The 7,781-nt window shown below is 39.4% G+C and overlaps 1 long non-coding RNA gene across 1 annotated transcript in view; it reads left to right on the top strand.

The window, feature by feature from the left end:
* Positions 1-5,930, top strand: part of LOC103214455 (uncharacterized) — a 99,111-nt gene extending 93,181 nt beyond the window's left edge. The window contains exon 5 of the long non-coding RNA XR_012092587.1: positions 1,518-5,930. This is a non-coding gene — a long non-coding RNA (uncharacterized lncRNA). The remainder of the gene's footprint in view (positions 1-1,517) is intronic.
* Positions 5,931-7,781: the final 1,851 nt, after the last annotated feature.

Raw genomic sequence — 7,781 nt, forward strand, 5'->3', positions numbered from 1 at the left:
AGCAGTCCTTTTGCATTTTGTTCAGGATATCAAAAAGGCCACTTATATTTCATAGGAAATAGTGGAAAAGCTTACATTCAAACTTTATCTTGAAAAATGCAATACAAATTGTGAAATCATGTTTATTATATTTCATATGTAACTAAATGTAGGCTATAATGATATCTAGATACTTATTCCTAGAACTAAGAATAAATGGATTGGAATTTGGGGATGTAATTTTTCCAATGAAATTTTATAATAGCCCAAATGACATTCTTCACTTTATAGTTTATTTGTACAGCATGATAGTGAAGATGGACATTTTGACGAAAATGTTCGAGGATTTTATGAACTTTTCCCAGGGTCTCTCAGTCCTTTAATTTTGAACTCATTATTTTTGGAAACATCTCTGCTGTCATTATCCTCCTTGATGTTTCTCTAGTTGTAGACATGTTTACTTCGACACCTAAGAGGCATGCCAGTATTAAAAATGTGTCCAAAACAGAAACCTTGATTCTGTTTTCCTTGCACTCTCTTCCTACCTTCACTCTAACTTCTCTTCTCCTCCAGTTGCTCAAGACAAATATCTAGGAATTATTCTTTATTTCTTTTTTTCTCTCACACACTATATCCACCAGCAAGTCCAGTTGGCACCACACCCCTGAACTCACCATTTCTCACCAGCTCCATTGCTACCTCCAAGTAATTACCAGCCACCTTCAGCCCTTGCCTGAACTACTTTGGTGACTTCCTAAATGGGCTCCAGCTTCTACTCTATTTCCCTACAATCCACTCTCCTTAGAGCTGCCAGAGTGATTTTTAAATGGATTTGTTTGTATTAACTACTACATTGACAAGGTTCAAAATTTCACACACTGTAAAAAGAGATGTTCAGAGAAGTCTTGCATTCACTCCTGCACTTTTCACCCCAACCCTCCAATGATATCCCTTCCATCCATATACTTTTAAAATCCTCCTTGGGTTTTTAAGGCAATTACAAGCATATTCAAATGTATTTTCTCCCACCTTATTACACAAAAGATAGCCTACCATATACACTGTTCTACATCTTGCTTTCTTTCCCTTGCCATATGTCCTAAAGCTCTTTCCATATGTATCACTACATAGAGAGCTTCCTTATTTGTTTTGACAGCTGCATGTCATACCATTGTTTATTTAACCAGGCCCCTTTTGCTGAATATGGGAGTCATATCCATTTTTTGCTCTTACAAATAATACAGCAATAAATAGCCTTATACATGTGTTGTTTCTACATGTGGATATGCATCTATGAGATAGAATCACAGAAATACAATTGCCAGATTATATATTTTATTGTATTTGCCAATTTCAAAATGAAAATTTTAAAGGTGAATCTGATGATCAGTTCTCCTGCTTAAAAGACAATCCGAATGAAAACCATTAGTGAAACCCATCAGGTCTCCCTAATTTGGCCCTTGTCTACCTCTTCAATACTGAAACTATGCCCAAAAGATTTAAAGAAACCAATGACTAACAAATTCTTGACTTTGCAGGATGACAGATTAAAAAAAGAAACAACCTGCTGAAAGGCTGAAATGCCCTCTGCTTATCACATAAAAGAAATGGCTGAAATCCTTTGGAACCAATATGACCAATTGGAGTCGGTGCAGAAGGAGCTTGCTGACAGCACAGCCTGAATTTCCACCGTATGTTTCATACCAACTCCCCCTGAATTTGCACATGTGACACATGAGATAGCATGAAGAGATAACTGAGCATGCCCAAGGACTTTCCAGACCTCTGCTTTCCTTCCACCAATCACCTGCTAATCTCAGAATCCACCCCCTGAAACTTTTCTAATGAAAATACTGCTTTGAAGCCAGTACAGGGAGACAGATTTGAGCTTGACTTCTGTCTCCTTGGGACTGACTTTCAATACAAAGCTTTTCTTTTCTCAAAAACATGGTGTCATAGCATGGGCTTCTAGTGCGTTGGACAGTGAGCCCCTTTTACTTGATAACAATATCAGCTATGTTTTTCTCCCTCTTTCACTGTGGACTAAGCATTCAACTTTCTTTTATTAATCCTATAAAATCCTATACCATTTGCAAGATTTGCTTTATGCACGTTGGCAATACAGTACAAATACAGTGTGTTTGATTTGCACTGTAGTTGTACTGTATTGCCACTGTATAAAAATCCAGTCATCAGCTAGATACCTACCTAACAAAAAAGTTGCTCCTAGAAGGAAGGAAGCAAAGCTAATGTTTAATGGATATGACCGTTTGAGTGGCTTTTATAAGCAGTCATTTGATAAATAAACATTTCTAGGTTATGATGACTTTTAGTCTCCTATACTGCTTCAGACTTCAGGGACTCAGATAATGAATGCTGAGATAATGTGGATGTTTTATCATTCTGTAGCATTCTGATCATGGATTCCAGATACATAAAGGTAAAGTTCTAACCTTATAAAGAAACAACATGGTCAGTGAAAGAGCACTGGGCTGGAAATTACAAGTCCCAGGTCCCAGTGCAGAATCTGCCACTAAGTAAGCTGTGAAGGCTTAGGCAAGCCATTTCACTTTTCTCTGGCCCATTTTATTTGTATGAAGAGAAAGAGAAAGGAATTCATTGTGATTGTCAACGTTTTCACTCCCCAAAGATTCTCTTTATTCCTCCCCCCATTTTCATATGTTGAGAAATTGTGTCTACTAAAATATATTCATTAGTAGTTTGTTCATGTTCTCATGTTCATTGCTTATTATTAGTATAGTCATGTTCAGTGTTAATTTATCATATATATATATATATATGTATAAAATTTCCAATTCAGCTTAGCATTAAAAAATCAATTGACATTGGTTGAGTTGATGTAATACCCTCCAAGGCAAAGAAACCAGATTAATTTGTCTGGGTGGTTAATCTTAATTCCTAAGAATTAAGAGGCTGCAGGTTGGGACTCTCTGTATCCAGCTGATTGTAATTTTTTTGTTTTGTTTTGTTTTGTTTTGTTTTTACAAGTCTGAGAGTCAATGCTATTTATATTTGTATTTCTATTCAGTCCAGTGCTTGTACAAATGGTACCTCAGAGGGTCCTGTGGGTTCAGCAAAGTAGCTCGGGAGCAGAAATGGGGGTGGGAAAAGAGGAGTCTTAGGGCCCTGAAACCTATTTCATCTAGAGCAGCCTCACTTTTCTCTGCTCTAAATGCTAGATTCTGCTTAAGATTTTCTTTTTCGTTTCCTTTTTTTTTTTTTTTTTTTTGAGACAGAGTCTGGCTCTGTTACCTAGGCTGGAGTCCAATGGCGCAATCTTGGCTCACTACCACCTCCCCTTCCTGGGTTCAAGTGATTCTCGTGCCTCAGCCTCCCAAATAGCTGGGATTACAGGTGTGTGCCACCACGCCCAGCTGATTTTTGTATTTTTAATAGAGACAGATTTTCACAATGTTAGCCAGGCTGATCTCGAACTCCTGGCCTCAAGTGATCCACCCGCCTCAGCCTCCCAAAGTGCTGGGATTACAAGTGTGAGCCACCATGCCTGGCCTTAAGATTTACTTTGAAGGAAGGGTTTAAACCATCAAAATAATTTGAAAAATATAACTTAAACTCAATTATATAGATGAGAATAATGAGGCATAGAAAAATTAAATGAAACAGTTCCAAGGTTACAGAGTTAATTAATGGCAAAATACTCATTCAGTCAATCAACAAATATTTATTGAACACTTTAGAAATAAAAATTGTAAAGCTAAAGCTTTGATTTGGTCTTAGTTGAAAAACAATCTCTGAGTCACTGTATTGGATCAGAAGCATTAGGATGAAAGAATCTTGTTTTCATAAATTGATGGAGAACTGACATTATCATGTATGTTACTATTGTTCAATAAGACAAGGAAGAGAGGGCAGGGGCATATTTGCATTCAGGTGACCACAGGAGGCTGAGGACAGGCCAGGTTTGGTAAAGGACTTGTTTCAATTTAAATCTATGGTGGCTCAGGCTCTGATGGTCATACTATTGCTCTCATTAATGTGCACAGGGAAGGAGCCAAGAGCCCCACTTGACCTAAGATTAACATTCAGGTTTTGTTTCATTTCCCAGAGAAAATATGTGATTAGCACCAAACCTGGAAAAACCCGTGGCTATAGAATATGTGTAATTTAATCTATAAAATATGTTTGTAGAAGTCAATTGGTTGTACTTGTTCAACTTAATAAGTTCACTGGCATTATGATAATTTATCCATGACTAGGTATTGCATATGTTCTCCTGGTAGTCCAAAAGTTATAGCCCTTCTGATTTTAACTTTCTCTTTACGAACTGTTTGCAATAAAGCTCATCATTAGCAGATTCAAATCCAAATATAACACAAAGCTTTGTTCTTGGCCAACACCAGTCAAGAGCCAGCCCTTCTTCTAGGCATGGAGGATACAGCAATGAACATGTTGGGAGAGTTTCCTGTTTCTATGAACTAGCCCCGGGTCTCTTGCTTTCTGGTCCAATTCTGTTTCCAACACAGCCTGCAAGGTTGAAGACGCATTCTACTGTTCTGCAAATACCTGTCATTACAGCCTATGTTTATATCTCCACATTATTTATTCATTTATTCAACAAATATTTGTTGAATAGCTTCCATTACCGGACTTTACTAAGTGCTGGGCATCCTGATATGAATTAGCTTTCACGGTGCTCACAGACTTATGAGAACATAGACTCGGACACAAATTTTAAACCAGCATAGTGAGTACAACAGTGGGAGGGGAACAAGGTTCAGTCATAATACACAGCAGCAACTGATTAACTCCTGGTGGCATGATATCCGTGCTTGATTTTGAAAGGTTACTAGAGGTTTCCTGGGCAAATCAATGATAGTGGGAGTGCGAATGGCATATGGAAAGCAACAGAGGCAAGAGAGAACATGGCTCATTCGGAGAACCACACCCTGGTTTGAAGGAATATAAAGTACAAGGTGGCAGGCAATTGATGACAGGCAGGCAACTGAGGGAATTTCAATCTAATGGCCTCTGTTTTCTCCGTGAGATGAGAGTGATAGGATATTTTGAAACATAGGCAAAAGCTGGGTAGGAAACTTGGAGGGAGGTTTAAAAGGACTGCTGAATTGTTTGTGAAACAGAAAAGATTGGAAAAACCTAAAGGCCCATCAATAGGGAACTGGCTTAACAGATTACAGTCCACCCATGCAATGGAATACCACGCAGCCAGGAAGAAAGACATGTATTGATAGATATTGATATGAGAAGATCTGTAAGACATAAATTGTTTAGTGAAAAAAAAGAACACATATGTGTTCCTTTATGTTTTATGTAAAAGGCAGTAAAAGAAAAAAAATTTCCTAATATGCATAAAATGTCTCTGGAAGAATGCAGCGGTAAGTCACAGTGTTGGTGGCCCAGGGATAGAGAATCTGGATGGCTAGGAGAAAATGGTTGAGAGAATTGACACTGTACACTTCTGAATTTTTGAATCATAGGACTGTATTATTTATTCAAAATGAATTAAAAACAAAAATCTCTAAAATCCATTTGGTAAAATATAAAAGAATAATTTCTGAGGTCACTGGAAAATCAAATCACTAAATTTTGGTCTAATGGCTATGTTCCTCTGGGACCTTGTACTTAAGCCTAACTTGGGAAGATATGAAGGAAATATTTCTTTTCATTAGGAGTTTCTGTTTGGGAAAGGTGACTTGGTTGAGTTATGGGGATCAGAGCTGGAGAGAGATTTACAGAGAAACCTAACCAAGGTTGCTGATTTGGCCCCTCGTAGCAGGATCCCCAGCCAGGGTCTCTTCAGCATCCTAGCAAAGCTGCTTTGGTTACATCAAAGCAGCACCTTAAAAAGGATTTAAAATACTTTACTGCACCTGTTGTTGCAAACTCCTGTTGGTAGTAAGTGAGTTAAACCCAAACTCTGGCCTTTAGGAGCTAGGAAGTGGAATAGACACCAATTATTGCTTGACACATTAACAAATAATAACCAAGACTGACTTTTGTGTGTGAATTGTTGAATCAGATTCATTACCTGATAGTCATACCCTTTTATCTCTAACTAAATACAGAAATAAATATTCTGGGTGTTCAACAAGGAGCCTGTGAAGTATTGTCTCTGTGCCAGAAAATGTTAGGCATTGGCAACATAAGGACGACTAAACCATTGTCCTTAGTGTCTGGGACCGTATAGAGAAAGATACAAAGAGAAAATTAGAATAAAATGTGATCTATCAGAGAGGCATGAACAGAATTCTGTGGGAACCCCGAAGAGGGAGGGAGTAACTCTACTTGGGAGGAGTGGGGAAGGGCTTCATTGAGGAGAAAATATGTAAACTGAGTCTTAAATGGGGAGTTGAAGTTGAGGGAGGATGATTGGGACATTCCAAGCAAAGAGAATGCAGTGTGCTAAAACAACAAAGCTCAAAATAACACAGTGTGTTCGCGGGACACCATGCAGCTGGCTCTGACTCCAAAATCAGGTGTCTTTCAGGGAGTGGTAAGAGCTGAGGCTGGACAGGCAGGTTGGGACAGGGTTACGAAGTACCTCAAGGGCCTGGCTAACAAATTTAGGCTTCGTCATGTTAGCAAAACACTAAGTTCTCAATCAACGTGCTAAGAGATGGATTCCTTTGCCATTGCTGTCTAGCCTCTTTTCAAGCAGGCGTCTTTCTGTCAGCTTCCATATTCTTGTTAAAGGCAGAACCATAATATGGAAGGCAGGTTTGCAGACTTGGTGTTACCTTTTCCATTCTTCTTTTGTATTATTCTTTCACATCTAATTAGTTCTCAGAGTCTGTGACCCTTCTGTCACAAGCTCTTTCTGTTTTCTTAGCTCCACCATTTAGTAACCATGGCAGGTACAGAGCTAAGCGCTTTATATGAGCCATCTTATTCAATCCCCAAAGCAACCCAGTGAGGTTGTATTCCAGTCAAGGCTCTTGGTGGCAAGCAACAGGTAACTCAAGCAGAAAAGGAACTTACTGGAAGTGTATCAGGCAATGTGCAGCATACATAGAAGGTGGAGCACTGGGAGCCAAGGGAAGAAGCAGAGCACAGAGTTGAGGTTCTACCTCTGCAACAATTTCCCAGGACATGTTCCACCATGCCTCTGGACTCTCATGCCCACCACAGCAGCCTTGAAAATCTCAAACTGATCACAGTGCCTTTGCATCACTACCCCTAAGTACAGAGAGATGTGTGCACACCAACTGGCCCTGCTCAGGGCATGTGTCTAGGCCCTAGCTGCCAGAGGGAGGCAGGGAATGTTTCCCATTTGTGGCTTCCCACTTACATTGAAATTCACTCAAGTCAGGAAGAATTTTCAGATACCGGACAGCAAAAATGACAAACTTCTACTAGTGTATTAGTATTTCCTGCATTTGTGGATGATGGGATAGACTTAGAGCAGGTAGGTTAGTTACCCAATTACCCAAGTAACACAGTCAGTCAGTAATTGAGCCAGGATTGAAACCCAAGTCAGTTTATCTGAAAAGCCCACACTGTTATGCAATCAGCTGCATTCCCTGCTCTAAACCATTCCAGCTTTATTTCGCAGCCCACACACGAGTCCAGGCTCCCCACAGCTCGTTTGCATTACTGCCTCCTCCCTGGTCTTTCTGCTTTGTGTTCCCCCATCTCAGTTCATCCTCTACTCAGTTGCTAAGATAATATTTTTTGAGTACCAACTACATCGTGTCAGCCTCTTGTTCAAAAAACCTGTGACTCACCCCTTCAAAAGCCTGCCCTGACTAATATGATTTCACACTGATCACTCCCTCCATAATCAGTCAAATAATGTTGCTGCT

Source organism: Chlorocebus sabaeus, chromosome 3 (genome assembly GCF_047675955.1).
Source record: "Chlorocebus sabaeus isolate Y175 chromosome 3, mChlSab1.0.hap1, whole genome shotgun sequence".
Lineage (NCBI taxonomy): Eukaryota > Metazoa > Chordata > Mammalia > Primates > Cercopithecidae > Chlorocebus > Chlorocebus sabaeus.